Source organism: Lissotriton vulgaris, chromosome 2_1, assembly GCF_964263255.1.
Source record: "Lissotriton vulgaris chromosome 2_1, aLisVul1.2, whole genome shotgun sequence".
Taxonomy (NCBI): Eukaryota; Metazoa; Chordata; class Amphibia; order Caudata; family Salamandridae; genus Lissotriton; species Lissotriton vulgaris.
Genome location: NC_141687.1, coordinates 145224653 through 145247492, shown reverse-complemented (window position 1 = coordinate 145247492; position 22840 = coordinate 145224653). Strand labels below are relative to the sequence as shown.

Here is a 22840-nt window from a genome sequence, read left to right as displayed (position 1 = left end):
TAGTGTAGGGAAGAAAAATGTGAGGAAGGTATGCGAGTAGTGAATTGGGAGAGGGGTACTGGCATGGCTAAAAATGTGAGCTGGGAAAGAAATGAAGGAAGAAATTGAGCAAAAGGAATGGAGAAGGCAAGAGAGGTGCAAAAGGGAGAAAGGGAGTAGTCTGTGAAAGGGGGAGAAGAAAACAAAAAACATAATGTGGGTAAAGAGAGAAACGCTATGAGTGGCAGGTGAGGCAGATGGACAAAACAAGAGATAAGGACCGAAAGCATGGAATACATGGAATGAGATGTGTAGCAAAAAACAAATTGGCAAAAAGATAAGTACTAGGTGGTAGTAATGGATGCTAAGTCATGTGTGTGTGTGTGTGTGTATAGAGTACAATGAAAGAGAATACAAAACAAAGCATTAAAGATCATTTAACCATTAACTTGGGAAAAGTAAAAAAAAAAAAAAACATGTCAACAAAAGTCTCATACTGTAAAAACATAAGGATTTCTAAGTATTCCCTGCATAATTTAAAGACAATCATATAAGACGTTTAGCTTAACATCAAGCTCAATTTGGTTAGATTCTTTTGTTCTACGTAGCCAAAAACAGATCATAGTAACCGACGAATATACAGGTGCTGCATTTTCACTATGGTAACAGTTAAAAAACAGAATTATGTGTCAAAGTGCAAAAAAACAAACCAGAAAAAAAGGGGTTCGAACAAATTTGATGTACCTGTGGTTTGTTTATTAAAAGATCCACACTTCATCCACGGGGTCCGGTTCGAGGAGATCGTTAGGTGCCTAGCGGGTGATTGGCGTTGCGGGCGGTGTGCCATTGTCGCCACCACCCCCCTCCCGAGACCCATGAAGTGTGGATCTTTTAATACACAAACCACAGGTTCATCAAATTTGTTCGAACCCCTTTTTTTATGGTTTGTTTTTTTGCACTTTGACACATAATTCTGTTTTTTAACTGTCACGTCCTCTGGCTAGGGTGGGCCTTAGCGCGCCCACACCACCGAGGTACACAATTACATGGTCCTGACGAATGCCCAGTAATATCCATACACTTAAAGGGCAGAAACATGTTGACCCGCTGTAATTAAAAGGGGAAAACACCCAACACATTAGTTGGTATATTTCCCTGCACATACCTTTTAACCAATACCCAGCTAACCACGGAATAAAGTTTTTTTGTTTGGTAAAGCTGTTTGGTATTTTTTAAACTCACTTTTTTCATACACTTTGTCACAAAAAATCCCGTTCCGCAGTAACCTAGCGTTGCAGCACACCAGGGAGGCATTCGGCTTCTCCTGGTGGGCCCGATGATGAAGCATGTCACCACCCAGGGTGGTGAGTGAGGGCTTCCAAGAAATCCCTGAGAAATTCTTACTCAGGTTGATTTGATTCTCTTTTCTTCTCTGTGCTGGACACTACTATCCCTGTGTGGGAATTAGCAGCTCCGCCAAGTTTAAGTCCACTTGTAGTTAATTGCTACAGTCACGTTTTTCAATTGCATTCTGGGACTAGTAGTTTTGTTAATCTCAATAAAACGCTAGGACACCAAGCCCCAGCAAAGAGAAACCCTGCACTGGAGCTGCGAGTACTAATGCATCTGGGAAACTATGGAGCCATTAAAGCGTTTTGTCAAGAAAACAATCAGAACGAAACCCCTTAAATTAAACAATTTAAGTAGCCAAAGATTCGGTGGCGAGTAGGTTGCTGGAAGGGATCAGCATCAAAATGAAGGAGACGCATATAACAAGCATTTACAATGCAATGGTTTTGCCTTTGTTAAAGTTAGAGCTATTGGCATTGCTCTTGACATTATTTTTATTTATGTTCTTTTTAACATAAATAAATGGCATTGTCATTTACAATGCCACTAGCTTTATCTATCGCAAATGACACACAAACACACACAGAGCCCCCCCACACACACAGCCACACAAAGCTTCCTACACACACAGCCACACAGAGCCCTCCACACACACCCACACAGCACAAGCAGGCAACAGGGGCACACAGAGGCACAAGCAGGCAACAGGGGCACACAGAGGCACAAGCAGGCAACAGGGGCACACAGAGGCACAAGCAGGCAACAGGGGCACACAGAGGCACAAGCAGGCAACAGGGGCACCCAGAGGCACAAGCAGGCAACAGGGGCACCCAGAGGCACAAGCAGGCAACAGGGGCACCCAGAGGCACAAGCAGGCAACAGGGGCACACAGAGGCACAAGCAGGCAACAGGGGCACACAGGGGCACGAAAACGGAGGCACAAGCAGGCAACAGGGGCACGAAAACGGAGGCACAAGCAGGCAACAGGGGCACGAAAACGGAGGCACAAGCAGGCAACAGGGGCACACGGAGGCACAAGCAGGCAACAGGGGCACACGGAGGCACAAGCAGGCAATAGGGGCACACGGAGGCACAAGCAGGCAATAGGGGCACACGAAGGCACAAGCAGGCAACAGGGGCACACGGAAGCACAAGCAGGCAACAGGGGCACACGGAAGCACAAGCAGGCAACAGGGGCACGAAAACAGGCACAAGCAGGCAACAGGGGCACGAAAACAGGCACAAGCAGGCAACAGGGGCACGAAAACTGAGGCACAAGCAGGTGACAGGGGCACAAGGAGGCACCAGCAGGCGACAGGGGCACACGGAGGCACAAGCAGGCAACAGGGGCACACGGAGGCACAAGCAGGCAACAGGGGCACACGGAGGCACAAGCAGGCAACAGGGGCACACGGAGGCACAAGCAGGCAACAGGGGCACACGGAGGCACAAGCAGGCAACAGGGGCACACGGAGGCACAAGCAGGCAACAGGGGCACACAGAGGCACAAGCAGGCAACAGGGGCACACAGAGGCACAAGCAGGCAACAGGGGCACACGGAGGCACAAGCAGGCAACAGGGGCACACGGAGGCACAAGCAGGCAACAGGGTCATGAAAACAAGCACAAGCAGGCAAAAGGGTCACAAGCATGAATTATAATTTAGACGGGGCTGAAGTGGAGAACGGTCAGTAGGGAAGTAGTGCGGTTGGTGCAGTGGTACCAGGCCGAAAGGTGAGAGGGGCTGTCTGCACCCCAGTTTGGACAATTTCCACTACCTAACAGGGATTGGTGGGAGGGGGGGCGTACTTCTTGCTTGCTTTAGGGCTGTTACTTCGGGGACGCAGTGCACGCTCCTGCCTGCTGCCGCCGAGACACGACAACAGGCAGGGAGAGGACAGGCTGGGAGAGGGCAGGGAGGAGACAGGCTGGGAGAGGGCAGGCTGGGAGAGCGTTTTTTCGAACCTAGTGGAACTTATTATATTAACAATACAATGTCGAAAGATTGTCTTAAAACCTGCAGGATTCACATGTATACACCACAGGTTATATGGTGCTGTTTGAGTATGGGGCATATCATAATACAGTTATTGTAAAAGGACTGTAACTTTCAGGGAGCAGAAGGATCTCTGCAGCATACTTATTAACCCACTAAACTTTTATAAAATCTAAATCTATGACCTATGGTTACAGACTATGCTCTACGGCAGCATATTAATGTACTGGCCTGTTTTATGATTCAGATCTGTGACAACTGAGTGCACAGATCTCGACAGCAAATATATTAACCACCACCACAATTGTCTGATCAGTATTAGACCCTGAAACGTGGTGACTCATGGGTAGCAGGACCTGGATCACCCCAAACTAGATAAAAATAATTCGATGAGCCAAACAGACTGACCATCAATTTTTTTCTTGTAGTCAGTTTGTTTGTGGCAAGGTTTGGAGAAAAAAATAATGGACAGGTTGACGGTCATTCACTCCGATCTGCTCCAAGCTGCTCCTCAACGCACCTGTCACGCCCCCCAAATTAGTGTTCCTCGTAGTAAATATTTTCTAGCCCCTCCTTCTATCGCTTGCTCTCTCTCTCATTCTCAGTTATCCGCTTTTTCTCTGCTTATCCCTTAATATTGGGGACATTATATACCGCGACTAGACAGAGTCGTCTGAGGAGCATAGCAAAGAGCTTGCCGTAGACTTACACTATGCAACGTTATCATCTTTATTCAGTTCCAAGACCATAAAAGCATAAAAATAAAACAAATATACAATCCATCGTAAATTACGTCTCAGAAATGTTCTAGATTCCATTGCAGTGGATAAGCACCAACTCACAACCGGTCATGTTAGGAAAGAACAGGCCTTCGTCGATATTAAAGTGCAAAACTGCATTGTGTAAATTTAATATTTTGGGAGTAAGTATAAAAACTGCCTTACACAATAAAATGTACAGAAATTATAAAGTGCATAGTGCATTATAAAACATACCCTGTGCCACATGTTAGTTTGAAGGGGAGTGGGTAGTGGGTGTTGTGTTTTTCTGGGGCAGAAAAAATGTCCTTGGGGCAAAAAGAGAACGAAGAAAGCACCTAGTTACTTTCTAAATTGCTATACATAGAGTGGAGCCTCTGCAAGACAAAGGGGCTCTTCCAGCGTCAGGGTGCCGGTGCATAAAGGGTTAAGGCTTGTTCTCCTGTTTGTTCCTTCTATACCTTCTTGTTCTACTCTTGCTGAGTTGTTTCACAAGTCTAGCTAATGGATTCTGCAGCGGTTTCATTTTCTGCATATCATAACATATCACATGCTGCATAATTTGAATATTTTAACTTTGTTTCTAGCTGAAACAAATCAAACGTTACTTTAAAAATTGCATCAACTGGTGCTGTAAAGTAGTAAACCCTTTGCAAAGTTTACCATGTCACCTTTGAGATGGGGATTGCTGTAAACAGTTCTAAAAAGAATATTAAAGGGGTGAAACGTTTGTCCATACAACATTATTTTGTGTGTTAAATAGCGCAACGCTATTGGCAGAGAATTATGTTGCCTATTTTTTTTGTCAGCTTTAGTTAGGGCCCCTGAAAGACAGCACATCAGTTAACAAAGAGGATACATGCACTTAATGTTCCTCACATTTCTGAAGTGAGTGCTGTGATTTGAGTTATTTTGTGCCTCAGCGTGGATGCTAATAATAATCTGACTTCTATGTCTGTGGAACGTGCTGGTCTTTGGTTTTCAAAGATGTGGTGGTCGCCCTGCTCATTTATGTTGCCATTTTCTCTCTCTCGTTATCCTTTACTTCTCTCTCGTTCTTGTTGTCTCTCTGTTCTCCCAGGTCTACTTAGAGAGGCCCACTTCCAAACTCGATTCTTGTTCTTTCTCCCTTTCTTCTCCACAGCAGTTTTCCTTTCACAATGTTTAAGTATACCTCCCAGTCGCTACCCCCTCTCGCTGCCTCTCTTCTCTTCGCCTGGCCCTCCTGCCTCCCTGTGCCAGTCTGCGCTGCGTGACATACAGTGGACTGAGGTCCACACATACACGATCCATGCCTAGGCGACCCCTCTCGGAGTCCATCATCCCGCCCCGAGTCCCTTCAGCCTCCTTGTCACTCGTCCAACACTCACCCCAGCTCTGCGCCTCCTATTCACCCTCCTCTGCGCCTGCAGCACCCAGCCTATTACTCCCGGCTCGCAGCAATTCTCTTGCCCATCCCCGAATTACCATAATCCTTCACCCTATACATTTTCCCAAATCCCCACTTTAGCCACTTAACTTGGACATTCACTCCCTGCCTGCTCTTCAGCACACTCACTCACCCCTGTACCGTTCAGCACTCAACCCCTTTCCGCTGCCCCCATCCTTTCAAACTTTCCCCTCCCAGCCCCCAAACGCGGCCTCTCATCACCTCCACAGATGCCATCCCATACACTCACTCTGCGGCCCCCGGTGTCGGACACTCACTCCGTGCTTGGCCTCCTCCTCCGCCTTCTTCAACTGCAGGCCCCGGTCCGCCAGGGTCATCAGGTAGGCCCACACCTCGCTCCTCGGCCGGGGGGCACGAGCGGGCCCTGAGGGGCCTGGAGCGACCCGGGAGAGGTCCAGGCGGAGCCGCTGTGTCCCGCCCGCCTCCATGGAGCTGTGTCCAGGCTCAGCCTCCAGGAAAGAAGCGGGAGGGGGCGGGAAGGGAGAGGAGAGAGCCGACGACGGCCGGCCGGAGCAGAAGGCGGGCACTAGGAAACAAGTGGGAGGGGGCGGGAAAGGAGAGGCCGGAGCAGGAAGGCGGGCATTCGAGAGAAGCGGGAGGGGGCGGGAAAGGGGGAGGACAGAGCTGACGACGGCCGGCCGGAGCAGAAGACGGGCACCAGGAAACAAGCGGGAGGGGGCGGGAAAGGAGAGGCCGGAGCAGGAAGGCGGGCATCAGAGAGAAGCGGGAGGGGGCGGGAAAGGAGAGGCCGGAGCAGGAAGGCGGGCATCAGAGAGAAGCGGGAGGGGGCGGGAAAGGGGGAGGAGAGAGCTGACGACGGCCGGCCGGAGCACGAAGGCGGGCACCAGGAAACAAGCGGGAGGGGGCGGGAAAGGAGAGGCCGGAGCAGGAAGGCGGGCATCAGAGAGAAGCGGGAGGGGGCGGGAAAGGGGGAGGAGAGAGCTGACGATGGCCGGCCGGAGCACGAAGACGGGCACCAGGAAACAAGCGGGAGGGGGCGGGAAAGGGGGAGGAGAGACGCCGACGACAGCCGGAGCAGGAAGGCGGGTGCCGGCAATGCCGGACCAGAATCGGGGGCGTTCCCGGCGTCGCGTGACGTCGGCAAAAGCCAAAGAATCTCGGGAACGCCCCCGAGTCTGCTCCAGCATTGACGGACAGGCCCCTCGTCCAATGGCTAGGCTCCATTTATGGAGCCAGCCAATGAATGACGAGGGCCGACCCAAACCCACACTACAGTTCTCATTAGGTTTTCGCCTGCGCGAAAAAGCTGCGCAGAGCGCAGCTTTCGCCAGGCAAAACCTAAAAAGCAGACCTCAAAATCCATGGGAACCTTAAGGGGATGGAAGGGCTGTTCACATGGCTCCTGTCAAGAGTAACTGAAATGGAAAACCTCATTACAAGGCAGAAAGGTCAATTTGAACAAAAAGGGGTTTTTGTGCGGCCTTTCATGCGTGACAGTAGTCAGAGGTGTCTCAAATCCATCTGTTCGTGTTAAGCGTGCAAGAAAACATTACCAAACGATGCTCGATTTTACTTTTAATTCAGAATGGTTCTGAACTGTGTGTGTTTTTTTTTTTAATGGACCTCGCAGGTTTTTCATACACCTGTTTTGGTTTTACTATCGCTGCCTGCAAGTACAACAGAAGAGGAGCCAATTTGCTGCCAAAGTAAATGAAATCGGAATATGTTAATTTTGAGGTTCTCACTGACGACCTTGTAAATCATCACGTGTCACGTGCTTGCTAGCAACGAGCTTGAAACGGGAGGTATGGGAAGAGCTAATCAGGGGGCTCATTAGTAGAGCACAGCTGCTGCAAATGTGGCGAAGTGTTGACGAGGAGTATCAAGCCATAACTAATAAACTAAAGTTATTTTATATCACTGCATATCAAATCAAAACACAGTTTTCATCCTCACAGTCCTCAGAAGGTTTATTTTTCTTTATTTAAAAAGGGCATGTTGAAAACCTCCAGCGGTCGACGCGACTGATTCTGTAAGTGACTGGTGGGCGAGGGAAATATTCATCAGAAGATCGAAAAATAAAAAATAAAAAGTTGATTGCAACCCACAACCTAATAGGAAGAAAAAAAGGTAAGGCAAGTATGAGATGGCAGAGACGGCATATCCAGGAGGCAATTACCGTGTGCTGTGTTCCCAAAAATATGCAGATTACAGGGAGTTCGCCTCTTAGACAGACAAACTGGCACATCTTTGAGAGTCACAAATTCCGGGCGCTCAACTTTATGATTCACAGAACAAAGACAGACGTGCAACTGAAGGTAGCAGCTGTGTGCAAATGGGCTCATGTAAATACTGATCCGCCACTTGTTAAATCAAAGTACATGTATTGTTTGAAAGGAGGACACGGGAGGCTCTTGCAAAATAAATCAAAAAGGAGATTCCCCTTTGACGAATGAACATAGAACAGCTAGTTCTTACGGACCAAACAGATAAAAATACATCAATACGTGGCACATGGACAAGCAGGAAGCAATGTGAACAGAATTAAAAACAAGTGAAAACACTCTAGTAAGATTAATCTAAACAATTTATTCAAATACACTATATTTGTTAAAAAATGGGAAACAAACAGGACAAAAATAATATACAATCAATCAATGAAACATTCCAGTAAAAAAAGAGGTACAGGTTGAGGACTAAATTCACACAATGATTTAGTCCTCAACCTGTACCTCCTTTTTTACTGGAATGTTTCATTGATTGATTGTATATTATTTTCGTCCTGTTTGTTTCCCATTATTTAACAAATATAGTGTATTTGAATAAATTGTTTAGATTAATCTTACTAGAGTGTTTTCACTTGTTTTTAATTCTGTTCACATTGCTTCCTGCTTGTCCATGTGCCACGTATTGATGTATTTTTATTTGTTTGGTCCGTAAGAACTAGCTGTTCTATGTTCATTCGTCCAAGGGGAATCTCCTTTTTGACTTATAGTCGTTTTCGGAACCCTGTCCCTTTGGCCTTGGGGTCCCTCTCTCTTTTACTAGAGAATCTTGCAAAATAAAACCAGCTCCAGAAGGAGGGGTTTCAAGCGGACGGCGAACACGGAAGACAGCAAAACTGAAACCGGGCTGTGACAGAGGGCGGGGGCTGCCCGAGCATGCGCCCTATTTGTAATGAAGAGGGAGCCCCGGCGCCGGCAGCTGAAGTCCCGGGTCCGAAGACCAGCGCTGCGGGGCTTCCATGCCGAGACTGACCCACTGCCTGCCGAGGGAGAGTGACACACGGAAAGAGCCCGGTGAGTGGGGGAGAATGGGGCGGGGGAAATGTGTGCGTGCATGTCTGTGTGTGCGTGTGTCTTTCTGTCTGTGTGTGTATGTGTGTGCGCACGTGTGTGTGCGCGTGTGTGTGCGCGCATGTGTGTGTATGAGTTATACACTTCCTGGCAATGTAGTACAGGAGATGAGCACGGCGTGAGTGAACATGCACACTTACATGGGGGAATCTCCTGCATGTGCACATCCCCAGTCTCACATTCCCAGGAAGTCAGTAACCATAGATGTCGCCTGGCTGGATGCAGTGCTTCGCACTGCTAACACCAGGTCGACCTAACAAGCATTTACAATGCAATAGGTCTCGCAGCATTAAAGTTTGAGTTACTGGCATTGTAAATGACAATGCTTTGCATTAATTTTTTTTTATTTGCAATTGGTATATAAACATTGTTTGTGAATGGTTAGCTGTTGCTTATGCTAAGCAAAGTTGGTAGCAAGATAGAGTGCTAGTCTTGCTTGTTATAAACATGCTGATTTAAACAAGATTACACATTGATGCAGAGCCACAAAGAGGCATCGGCTAGAGAACATCAACATTTGGCCCTGGGACACGATCTGCAATGTAGATCCAATTATTATGAACTCTATAATGAGCATCCTTCCCAGGAAACAAATCGTATCGTTCGTCCCCGCAGGCCATGTCTATGCTACTTAACCCATCACAAGGTGGACGGGCGTTTGCCTTAGACAGCATCACACAGAACTACCGGGAGCCGGGGGATCCGGCTGATACCTGGTAAGGCTAGTTGAAATGTGTCTAGGACTGCTATGTAACGGCAGATTACGTTTTGTTGGAAGGGCGATGCCTTGTTGTTTGGTCTATGTGGGATGACCTTAAAGGGGCAGTGAAATAGAAGAGGACACAGGGATAGAACGATTCAACGTTATATTCTTGGCCCTTGCATTGTTTTGGGATGTGAGTGTGACCTGTGTGGGAATCAACCATAGTTTATCATGTTAATGGAAGGAAGATGTATTCTTGTCCTAGACCAGAGTAGACCTAAGTGTGTGTTACTTACAAGTCTAAAACTAGCTCTGCCCTTCGGCCTGTGTTGTAATCGTACAGTAGGTAGTGAGTAGTTGCGCTTCATTGGTTGGGGCGTCCACTCTTTGCTGCTCCCCTCACAGAGGGCCGGCTGCCTCAATGAAGCCCCCAAGACACGTGTTCAGCTGTTCTTTGTTTTAGCTCCCGTGTGTCAGTACACCGTGTAAGCGCACTAGCATACCCTGCTCTCTCTGGAACACTCACACTGCTGAGTCACTCGCACTCTGCAGTCACTCGCACTCTGCACAGCCCTCTCTGCATCAGCCTCCAAACCCTCCTATCCGACCTTCTAGGGCCACCAAACGCCAGTGGGTGGCAGGATCCGCCATCAACTCACCCACTGGTGCACCTTCACGTCAGACAGGTGGGTTCTGCAGATAGTCCGAAGGGGCTACTCCCTCCCCTTCGAGACTACCCATCCCTCCATGCCACCTCAGTACCATCGCATGTCGAAGGATAACCTGGCCCTTCTCCAAAAGGAAGTTTTGGCCCTCTTGGCCAAGGGGGCCATCGGGCGCGTTCCTGCCCCAGAAGTAGGCCGTGGTTGCTATTCCCACTACTTTCTGGTGCCCAAGAAGGACAAAGGCCTGCGTCCTATCTTGGATCTCAGGAACGAGAAGTTCAAAATGTTGACGCTCGCTCAGGTCTCGTCTGCCCTGGAGACTAGTTGGTAGCGATGATTTGATTTAGGATTGATATAGCGCCTGAATCACCCCCAAGGGGTATTTCCGCATTCGCGAACTGCTAAGTCGGTCAGCAAAAGGTGTGCGAGTTGAAACAGTGTTGTCTTCATAAGCCTACGGAACTGCAGGTGATCAAAGCATTCCCTCAAATGGATAGGAAGTTGGTTCCAGAATTTAGGGGCCAAATGGAAGAAGGCTTTCCTGCTTTGTCAAGCTTTTTTGCAGCGTAGGACCACAAGTAGGGATTTGGTCCCTGAGCATAGTGTCCTGGGAGGTTTATATTTTTTTAATTTCTCTGCCAGATAACTGGGGCCTTTATCATTTAGGGCTTTATGCACAATGCAGCAGATCTTAAAACGGATTAGTTTCCGTACTGGCAGCCAATGCAGTCTCTGCAAGAAGGGAAGGGGTAAGCGCAGGAGCATTGGAGACCAGTCGGGCAGCAGTGTTTTGGATCACTTGCAATTTGTTCAAATATGATTCGCTGGCTGAAATCAGCAACGCGTTGCAGTAGTCTAATCAACTTAGTAGTAGTGCCTGAATCAGGGTTTTCCGAATGGACAAGGGGAGAAAGGGAAATACTCTTCGCAAGAGACCCAGAGCATGGTAGCAGGCGCCAATGGTGGTAGAAGCCTGCTCCTTCATAATTAATTTCTGGTCCAGGCGAACCCCATATATTTTCTACCCCAGTCTTGGGTTCTGGTGCAGGTCCCAATTCCGTTGGCCACCAGCTCAGGGACCATCTTGAGGGAGCATCACCAAACAGGACAATTTCCGATTTTTCCACGTTGAGCTGGAGGAAATTTTGCCTCATCCAGCTGGCGATTGCTTTCATACTTTCTGAGAAGATAGATTGAGAATTAGGGTCATGTTTATCAAAGGATAGCAGGAGCTGAGTGAATGAGCAATAAAAATGCCTTCACATTTGCTCACAGAGGTCAAGTGCATTACAGTTCGGTCAAGTAGATTTTTCAAGTTACTAGACCTGCAGGTCTAATTATTATTATTGTTAATTGATTGTTATATAGCGCTAATCACCGTCGGGTCTCTAAGGGCTTATGAGAGAGTTGCCAGAAGTCGTAATAATTTTTTGATTATTCAAGCCCGGCCTTACCTTTACTAAGTACCTTTTTTTTCCTCGATATTGTGTTGGATTAACCTATGATCTGTATTTAGCACACTGTACTATATATCAGACAGAAATGTACAAAAATACTGTCCTCTAAAGTTAAAGGGGATGGAGAAAACAAAATCAATCTAATCAGTGCCTTTATTGCACTACATGTGGCTGGGAAGCTTGTCATCAAATTACGGATCCCCGCATGACTAAACTCTATAATCTAAATCAAATCAATAACTTTATTTGTCTAATTTACTTGATGGTGATATTTGAGAGCACCTTCCAGTAATTCAGTTCCAGATGGATACTGTCGAAAATCTTACTTGTATATGCTGTTCCACCTTGTTTTTCTATTCCATGTCCAATTCTTAGAAACAACCCTCTAAATCAGTTGCATTGGATCTCCCATCTAATCTCAGCTTCATTCTGCTCTTTAATTCTGTCCGATTATCTGGGCTGCCAGTTCAGCGATAAATGTTGCACTCTAATGCAGCAGACACACCTTTTTAGTGCTATGACTCTACACACAAGTTTTGGGTACCTTGCATCCTCACAGTAGGAGAGAGACTGGCACTCATAGCATCTGCTCTGTACCAATATTTGTTTTAGGTTTAGCATCCAGTGGAAGGTGAGGCGAGACAGATGTTTTTGTTCAACTAGTCTAAATTAGCAGGTGGTGATAAAGTCACTTACCTTACTTTTCCTCAAACTGTTGGTCATGGGAGTCATTTTAAAATGCTTAGAAACATAACAAAGCGTTGCCATTAATTTCTCTTCAATAAAGATTGGGTAGGAGTGATGGCCTCGACACTGTGCTCAAGGGCATCGATTTACTACTGAACAAGGACATAATGTTCCACCTGAATGTACCATAGCTAGAGACAATCTGATACCCCATAGTGTAAAGATATAGTATAATATATTCAATGGTAAATAAATGTTTTGATAAAGTAGTGCGGTATGGCCTCCCCTCGGTCGGCTGTGTGCGGAAAATTAACCTTTTGTCCTGAATTTTAACCCTCTGTTCTGAATTTTTGCAGTTGTCTAGAATCTGCCTCCATGCTAGGTGGCCGCATTATTGTAACTCAGTTCCACTGCTGTACAAAAGTAAAATGCTACACGATCTATAATGTATGTTTTTAAAAACAGAAACACGGCGCCCCTGGAATTAGCTTACTTAACGTTGCATTACCGCCAGTGTTAGACATGTGACATGTAAAGTAGAACTAGATCACTGGCACCTTAACGTGTTTTAGTCGTTGCCCAGAAACCGATCAGTTTTTTACTAGTAGCATGAACATGTAAGTTTCCACGTCCGTTTCGGTTTTGTAATTCTACCGGGTCTGACATCAGCAAGGATCCGCCCCACAGACCCAAACTCGTGCTCAAGGCTTCAGACCTCAGCCTGCCCGGGTGTCACTTGGCTACCTCCCTCGGCAAGTAATCCCCTCGGGCAGCCTCTATCCACAGGTGAGAGGGCACTTGTCGCACTGACAGCGGGCAAAGCTGGGAAGAGCGCGAGCAGGAATCCGGGAGCGCAGACTGCGCGTGGCCACGGGACGGCAGCGAACCGGAGGCCATGCACAGGCTCGAGGAGGACGGGAACAGGACACGACGCGGTAGAGGCCGGGTGGCTCTTAACCCACGGGTTGCGCCACAGGCAAGCTGCTGCGTAGTAAAGTTAGGCTTATTTTACTTGGGTGACAGAGCTACTTACCAGCACTTATCCCATTCAACAGAGCTCTGAGACCGTGTTTCTCGCCAGGGCTGGGCTCTTAGACAGGGCTGGAGAGACAACACCATTTCCGTAAATACTCTGCATCGCTTGTTTTGTCTCTGTGAAGCCGCCCACTTAACGAGGGGCGGGGCGTGCAGCCGCTAAATGCTGTGACGGAGTCAGTCTCTCGCGCGTTCAGAGCCAACTCAGGCTATGCAAGTCTCGGGCTGCGAGCGTGGCAATCACGTACATCAAACTTTACACATTGGTGGTACAAAGTGCCCTTAATGCCTTTCTGTATAGAAGATGCGAACATTAACGTCCGCTGGGCCGCTTTGGACTGTGCAATAAATAAGGAATACAGCCACCCTTTTCGAAAGAAATGGAAGACTGATGAAAGATTCTGGTTGAATCATCTATTGTTATTTCTGTCCTACAAATTGTTTTGTGTGCACAAATTAGGCGATTGCTTTCCCTCCTTTATTTTGTTATATATGTGTATTGCTATATATTAACCTTTATGCACATTCAAGGTGCAAGTACCAAGAGTGAAGATTATTATACTTGCTAATAAGTAACAAGCATTGCAAATGCAATAGGTCTCGCATTTGTCGGAGTTGGGAGTTAATGGCATTATAAATGCTAATGTCTTTAGGCCTCGTGTGTAGCGTTGCAGCGCAATGCTCTGCGAGAACTCTTGTAATGAAGGACATTTCAGAAGGGGGCTTTAAGCCCCGACCCTCATTTCCATTGTCTGGCGTAACTGTTTATGCTAAACGGTGGCCTGCCATTGGAAATGAGGGTTTTCTGTAGACGCCCTTTGGCCTCCGAGCCGGACTCAGTGGCCTGCTTTGCGTCTGTCGCAAAGCACATTCTCATCTTTATGGGGCCATGTGTAACACATGGCCCCATAAAGACAAGAGAACAAAGAAGGTAAACAAGCACTCCAGCTGCCCTCTTGTGACGGTCCGTGGTCGTCGTACATGCGCCTCACACGTGCATACTGATCATTCCTAGGTCAGTGCCCTGCAGCGTTCTGCGTGAGCTGCAGAGGGGTTTCTGAACCTGCTTTGGCCTTTCATGCAGCGTCTTGTGCGAGCTGCTCACAGAGCTTTGATCTGGCCTGTGCCCTCCTGCTTGAGGTGCACATGGGGATGGATGTGTGGACTCTGGGTGCCTTGTGCATTGCATTCTACAGTAATTATGTCTGGGCCTGGGTCCCTTGTGCATTGCATTCTGCAGCATTGTCTGCTATGTCATAGTCTTGCCCAGGGGCGGATTGGCAAGGCGGGTGTTGTACATTGATTCTTCATGTAATATGGTTGTCTTTTGTCTTAGTCCTTTCTTTGTGTTCTCTTGTTCTCTGTCTACCACAATGCCTATGTATGTTCTGACTTCTACCTGGAGAATTCCACTAGTGTCAGTTGGTGGTCTGGTCAGCTGGCGAGGTTTGTGAGCTCAGCTGTGTCTTACAATAAATCTACATGTAATCAACTAGAAGTATCCTGTCATCTATGACTATCATACTTACAACAGCGGGCATTCGGGAATGGGCCGAAGGGCCGGTGCCTCAGTGCCCTCTGAGGGCCGTTTTTTTTCTCCCCTGTCCCAGTCCACAGAGAGTGGACTAGGAAAGGGGAGAAAACAAGCATTTACAATGCAATAGGTCTCGCAGTGACATTGTTTTGAGTAAATGGCCTTGTAAATGACATTGTTTTTATATTGTTTATGTTTTGTAAAAAATGATTAAAATGATTGTAATGTAAAATGCAAATAGTGTTAAAATTTGTAAATGGAAAAGTTATTAATTGCATTTATATGAGTGCGAGCTATTGGCTTTGTAAATGTTAATTCCTTGGGTCAATGTGAGTTTTATTAAGCAAAATAAATATAATGTGTTTGTAATGCTAATAGGCTAAAGTTAGTGCCGATGCTCAGCACCGGTGAGGCCCAGGACCACTTAAAGCCCTGCACCCATGCATACAACTCCCCCACTGCATTGTCATTTCCTATGCTGCTCCCAGATTTTGACAACTGTGTACCTTCGTCACACAATTAACACTATCACATATATGAGGTTCGCTCTGCAGAGTGGCCGGACTACAGATTCATTAGTCATCCGGGAACATCTGGTTATGTCCCAGGAGCGTGCTGTGTGGGGGAGGCGGGTAGGGGCCACTCATCATGCTGGCCAGACACAGGTATCCCCGCCCGCGTGACTCATGCTGACTCCATGCCTCTGTGGCCCAGTTAGTGCATGGGAGAGTACCAGCCCCTCCCCCTTGTGCTTAGAGGGTGGTGGGTGGCTTATCATGATGATAACCATTAGTAGTTAAATCTTTCGGGCCAGGGGTGGGAAGTTTTGGTTCTTCTGGCGAGTGATTTGGCCTAACTTAACTGGTTAGTTTCGGTGTTGTTTGGTTTTATTTCGTAAACCTAATTTCACCTTAACTTCTAATGGAACATCTATCTGTTATATAGTCAGGGTCACTGGAGTTGTGATTGAACGTTCGCAGCCTTTTCCACATGATTATTGCAATCATGGACGTGCACCTCAGAATATAAGAACACATAACATAGAAGGGCTACAATGGCCGCCCATCCATCTGCGCCTCACTGAAAATAAACACTAGTAACGCAGGGATGCACTGAAAACGCGCAAATATTTGGAAATCTTGCAAAGCCTTTGGCACCTATCTAGTGATCTTTTTATGTAACAAATGTCTCAAATTAAGAGAGCCGAAGAACGGTGATCTGCCCAAGATCACATCATTTGGTAAAGTAGAAGAGCCAGGATTAATACTGAAGTATACCAGACCCAGGGGCATGAACTTTACAACTATCCCATATCATCCTACTCTGATGTCTATTTATGGAAACTGGGTTATTTTAGCTCGGAAGTAGGCGCAGGAGAAATAAGTGTTATGCGAACTCATTCCACAGACGATAATAACAAAAAACACCTCTACTACGGCCAATAAGTATGCAATAATATTAAAACCACCCCCTTGCTAGTACTCCTACCAATTAGACTGATACTAACAACATAGTTATTAACGGGAACAACATATGATTCACATATCCAGCTCCATGACACAGCTCCCTCGTGTGAAATGCTGTAAACACCACATTTTGTAACCCGATGAATGCACTGCAAGGATTGTCTGTACAACCGATCAGCCGTCCACAGAGACATCAATCCGGTGGGACTGGCGCAACCTTTCACCCTTCTGAGGTCGATAAAACACTAGGTCCATTCAGCAGGCTTCTGATGAGGGCGCCTATTGTGCTTCTGGGAGGCAGCAAGACCTGGCAGAAAGTGTCACTTAGGACCCTGATTTTAACATTATCCCTTAGTCCATTTATTCGCAACTAGCACACAACTGTGAAGCCCCCAGCACAGATATACAGCCTACACACGTCACAACAAGAGCAGTGACAACAATACAGGCACGCGCCTGTGCACGAAAGTAAACCCTGCACCCTGCACTCTTACTCTCGGTGCTTTAATTAGCGCACCATTCCATTAGCTGAAGTCACAACCTATGCAGGGGTCAAAAACCCCTCCCCCGCACATCCCATATTCCCACCCACAAACACCACACACGTCGAGAAAAAGGTGGACCACAGACCACAGCACTGGTTGTGAATCAGAGAAAACCTGAGCTTAAAGCTGGATTCTTTTTTTTAAACCACTGTGATCCTGGGCAATTTACTTAATTTTTAGTGCCGCTGTTCGTGTGTGTACCAACATAATCCTTTAAACACATCCTGTACACCAGAACTAGGCGCTATGCAACAGAGGCCCAGACCCTTCCCAATTACCTCCAGTTAGGGAGAGACCAACAGAGAGAGAGGGAGAGGGCGAGAGCACCAATGCTGGGGGCATAGAGAAAGAGGCAGTAACATTAAACATGGGACAGTGACACAACTGGCCGAAGAAACAGTGAGACACACAGGATGTACTACGGTGGCAAAAGCACTCGCACCCCCTCATATGTTTCCAGAGACAAAACTGTGCATTATTTAAATAGGGACCAAATTGATGTTAGTTTATAGTTCTTCAACCAAAACCCAACCACTGCTGCCAAGGCGGCGATGGGTTGTCCGGCCAGCGCTGTAGAGATGGGGTTCGTGGTTCCACCATTTTGGGCTGCTGAACTCCGGGGGGCTGCAACAGGACGGGCTTGAATCCCACGGTCCTAAAGCCGGACTCTGCCCCGGAATACAGGGGGTCGCAAACCCGCAAATCATTTTTTATTTCCCGCTGCTAAGGCTACCGGCACCACACCCCCAGCACCCCCTCCCTGATCCTGAGGCAAAGAATGCTGTGGTGACCTACCCAACATCCAGTTGAGGATGGCAGCTGGGATCAGACCCTCCGCATCGGGTTATGGCGTGGGGAACCGGCGGGAAAAAGAAGCGGCATCAGTAAGGGCGCCAGGAGCAGCGGGCTTCACTTTTGCACCTTTTTTCGAAGGCGGGCTGCAAAGGACGATCGACACGTGGACATGGGGCAGCGTGACTGGAGCCTCCACCCCCACCTGTGCCACAGATCGAAGCGGTGAGCCGGGTCTCATCTCTGCATTCCCGGTGGTAGTAGGGATAGAACGAGGGCAGCATAGCGAAAGCCTTCACCCCTGCCCAGCAGAACAGCAGAAGCGGAGCACTGTGGCTGCACTGCGGAGAAGATGGCGCCATTAAAAATAAAAAAAAGCAGAAGGGACAACATAGTAACCAATCTAAAGACGCAATACCGTAGCGATAAACGTTTTAAGCATTTGTCCACTATAACAAAATTAATAATCGTCCGTCATAAAAAAAACCCCTTGCTGACCAGCAGCAGGTGCCACCCCCCGCCCTCTCTGCCCTCCCCCTCCCCACACTCTCCTCCCAATAAAAACAAGCACATTAGTGGCGGGAAGGGGCTTCCGTAGACATCTCCCTGTTGCGCCCTTAAGTCGAAACATAGCAGCACCCCACTCCCCGGCCCGTAAACCGGACTCACCGGCAGCGAGCAGCAGCAGCGGGAGGCACGGCTCCATAGCCGCCTCAGGCTCCGCCCCTCCCGCCCGGCGTCGAAGTCCCGCCTGGCGTCGACGACACTTCCGTTGCCAGGCAACGGCCCCGCCGGCACCAATCCCAGCGCGGCTCCTCGTCTGACGTCAGAGGAGCTGCGCTCGGGATTTGTGAGGCTACCGAAGTTCCCGGGCTGCGGTGGTGTTAACGGGGAGGCAACTTTTAATTTACATACAATGCCGCTTTGGGAGGCGGCGGTGATTTGAGACAGCGCACCTTCTAGCACAGTGCCTTCCCATGCATAAGGAGAGAGGAGCCCGGTGAGTGGGGTTGAGGGTGGGGGTGTACGCGTGTGTGTCTGTTTGAGTGTGTTTGTGCGTGCGTGCGTGCGTGTGTCTGTTTAAGGGGGGTGCGTGTGTGTATGCAGCGTGTGTCTGTTTAAGGGGGGGTGCGTGTGTGTGTGTATGCAGTGTGTGTATGTGCGCATGCGTGAGTGTGGCTTTGTTTGAGAATGGGAAAATGAGGCACGGCGACGTGCGCGCTAACGAGGTAGAATCTCCGGCAGGAGACGCTCGTGATAGTCTGCTGTCCACATTCCCCCGAAAGTGATTACATAAGTTGTCGAGCCTTAGACAGCAAAGCTTCGATTTGCTTTCGTCTAGGCTCGACCTAAAAAACCGGCCCACAGAGTGCACGGAGACAGAGACTGAGAAAATGAAAGCAGCCTCATCTGTGCGGCCGGACAGCGATTGTCAGCTGTGGCCTCTCCTTCACCCCTGCCCTGCCAAGCAATCAAGCTGAGGCTGGGCTGGGGAGGGGTGATTATTTGCAAGAATCGGCCTCACTGGGGGCCAGGTGTTTCCCAGGCCTTTGAGCCATTTGCACCTCGGCCCCCTGGCGCACATGCAGCCCAGAAACGGCGTTAGTCTTAACACCTCGCCCACAGCCCTTCACATTCAGGGCATAGTGGGCGAGGAAGAGTGGGTCTTGCTGTGGGGGCCAGGTGGTGATTGGAATTTTTTTATTTTATTTATTTATTTATGCGATTTTATATAGCGCAGACTTTACCCGAAGGTGTCGGAGCGCTTCACACTAGGAACAGCAATAATACATGAGGAGAAAAATTATTAGTGGACAAATTACAAAAGCAAACGTTAAGTTACATGAATCAAAAGTGACAATAGTGAGCAACCAAAATACAAGAGGAGCAAACGATACATTACAGGAGGAAAAAGAGATATGTGTGCAGGTTACAAAAGCGTACAAAATACAAGTAGAGGTATAATACTGCAATTAATGGCAGACACTCCAGCACAAGAACAAACGTTACGTAGGAAATGGTGGCACTTGTGCAAGTATCTAAAGAAAACAAAAGTGAGAGGAGCAAACAGTGTGTTACAAGAGAAAAGTGACTTGTGCAAGTTACAAAAGGGTACCAAACACAGGTACAAGGGTAATACTACAGTAAATGGTAAATACTCAAACTGCCAGAACACACTGGGAAGGCACTTCCCATGCACCAGCTTCACCTCAGCCTCCCCCCTGGCCACCTGGCTACCTTGGATGACCCAGAAAGCTGTGTTTTGTGCTCCCCTGTTAGGACATTTTCCCAAGGCCTGGAGGGTTGATTAATTTACTAATTGCAGGGGCCTTACCTCTGTTCATGTGCTCCTGAGCTGAAGGTCTGGGGAGGGCTGAGTAGGTTAGTAATAGCAGGGGCTTTGCTGCTTTTCAGGTGCTCCTGTGCTGGAGGGCTGGAATAATTTTGTGACAAAAAGGGGCCTTGCTATTTTTTTTTAGTTGCTCAGCATGTAGGCCATTGTCACCTTGGCCCTGTGTCATGTGCAAGAACAGTATCCTCCCACTTTCATTCCTTGTCTGTGCAAATGGTGTTTCATGAAAGGGCACGCCCCTTGAATGTGGGCCACGCCCCTTAAATATGGGCCACGCCTCTTGAATTTGGGCCACTTTTTTCGTCAGTGCCCGGGCCGAATTGTGATCCCAATACGACCCTGGTCTCGCCTAGTAGGCTTTTCAGATTTTGGTCAGCCATTCTGTGCATTGTTGGGCATATTCCTGTGTACCTCGAGTATGTTTACAAAATAGTAGATGCATGGTTTCTATTGGGTCATGTGCCCCTTAACAATATATTGTTTCCTGTGACCTTTGTCACATGCCAGGCAGATAAGGTCACAGTGGGAGGGGTGATGAACCAGGAAACGCTACTCCCAGGACTTCTCACTACTCTGCGCTTGTATGCAGTGGGCAGCTCTGAGGAAAAGTCGGTCCCGTCCTTGACTGCACAGGGAAGAAGCAGAATGGAGATCACAAACGGGGCAGCTGTGAAGTTTCAGGTAAGAATTTGGGAGAGTGCGCCCCTCACCTTCTGTGGAGAGGATGTCCTGTATTCCGCATTCTACCTCAGTGCACCCGGCATTTTGTATCTGAGGGGAAACCTGCTTGGAAAGGGGTTGATTTCTGAAAGGCTTGTTATCTTATAGGCAGGTAGGGCTGGTGCACAGTGATTTGTGTCAATATAAATCTGGCACTACACAAACTTTTCACCAGATTCGACCGGCCTTGGAGGCACCGGCATGCTGGGTAATTTGTTACTTTCTCCATTGCCTGTATATGTTCTCACTGTGTGTGCTAATCTCTACTTCTGTCAGGATGTCTTCAGGTTTGTGTCTCTGTTCTTTTATAGTCTGCCCTCTACTGCTCCACTGATTGTATTCCCCGTGTCCGACCCCTGGTGTCTCTATTCTGAGTGTCTCGTCCCTGCCAGTATGTATCCCAAGGTGTCTCTTCTTCGTCACTTTTCCCATTTGTGTCCTAAGTCGCTCTGTGTTGTCTTCTGCCCCACTGTATAATCTCCCTCTCTCAGACCCCTTGTGTCCCTCTGCCTCTATTGTAGGGCTCCTGGTGTCGCTGTTCTTTTTCGTGTCCCTTAGTTTTACTGTCTTTATTAGTCACTAATCCCAGGTGCGTCACTCTCTGTCCCAAGTGACTTAAATCTCCTTTCCCATGTTACATGCGTCTGGTCTGTGCCACTGTTTGTCCCCAATTTGTCTTCGGCCTCCTCTCTTCTCGGTCTGTTCTGTCACTGTTACCAGGTCTCGTTTCTCCTCTCATCAAAGTGACCCGTTTCTTATGGATACTTCTAACCACAGAGTACTAACTTTAGGGAATATTTCCTAGAGGTGAGACTTTATCTGGAAACGTTAAAGCAGTACTCGTGTGCACCGGTAGGTGGTGTCACACAGCTCTAGCCGGTCATTTCGATAAACGTCCTCTGCCCCATTAAAAGTACAGCTGCCCCTCCGACACGCTCTGCTGTAAGCGGTGCATGGGCGGCCCATTCGGTGCGTGTGACGCCTGTCTAGAACTCCACATTCTGTCCTGACTCATTTATTTTCAGGCTACGGAGTGTAGGCATTGTTCTATTTAGGTTTAAAGTATTTTATTGAAGCAGGGTGGGGTAGGACACAAAGGGGCAGGAAACAGGTGAACCACAAGAACCGCGCACCAATGCGCATCATACAGCAAGTACAACAATGCAGTTACAATTTTGCAAGAGGCTCCATCCGACTCGGGAGCATAGCTTTCGCACCTGTGGGCACGGACAGACAACGAGGGGAGGGGGGGGGGGAGAAAGGGAGGGAGGGACGGGATGGGGGGAGGAGAGAAAATCAGGAGGGAGGGGACAAAAGAGAGAACGAATGAAAAAAGGGGGGAAGGGAAAAAGGGGGGAAGGGAAGGGAAGAGAGGAGAAGAAAAAAAGGGGGGGGGAGGGGTGAAGGGAGGAGAAGCAACCCCGCTCCAAAAAACCTACCTAACCAAACCGAACCCCCAACTACCATACCCCAACCCACCCCCTGTACTGTGCCAATATCTACAGTCTCCACTACTTTGAACTCTCCATGAATCTCTACTATACCATATCGACCCCACCCAATCAAGCAGGCGGGTCCGGTGGCGGCGTCAGCCTCAACAACCGAAGGTATCTAGGGCAGGTGATCTCTCGAAACTCGGAACATAACAGGCTGTGAAAGGGCTCCCACAATTCCTCAAAGGTATCAGTATCCCCCAGGGCTACTAAGGACATCTTCTCCATTCCAAGAACGTGCCATAATCTGTGCAGCCAACCAACTACAGAGGGAAGTGTTGTAGTGCGCCAGTGTATGAGAATATTCTGCACCGCTGATCCCAGCGCAATCGCGATCTGTCTACCCCTCTTAGACCTAAGGGGATACATCAGCCCATTCGGCAACCCCAACAGGACATAGGCCGGGAATCTAGGCAGTTCTATCCCAAAGCATTTGTCCACCTCGCTCAAGACCTCTTCCCAGTAAGGAGCCAGCAGGGGGCATTCCCACAGTATGTGTGTTAGTGTACCAGTGTTGCCACAGTTGCGCCAGCACGTCCCT

General features: G+C 48.2%; 2 protein-coding genes across 2 annotated transcripts in view; one reads left to right on the top strand and one right to left on the bottom strand.

The window, feature by feature from the left end:
• TAF1D (TATA-box binding protein associated factor, RNA polymerase I subunit D) overlaps window positions 1–13531 on the bottom strand; it is a 146660-nt gene extending 133129 nt beyond the window's left edge. Inside the window, exon 1 of the mRNA XM_086954588.1 lies at window positions 13395–13531. The gene's annotated coding sequence lies outside the window, so the exon portion shown is untranslated. The remainder of the gene's footprint in view (window positions 1–13394) is intronic.
• BKGD (beta-keto-L-gulonate decarboxylase) overlaps window positions 13032–22840 on the top strand; it is a 107182-nt gene continuing 97373 nt past the window's right edge. The window contains exon 1 of the mRNA XM_086954589.1: window positions 13032–13147. The gene's annotated coding sequence lies outside the window, so the exon portion shown is untranslated. The remainder of the gene's footprint in view (window positions 13148–22840) is intronic.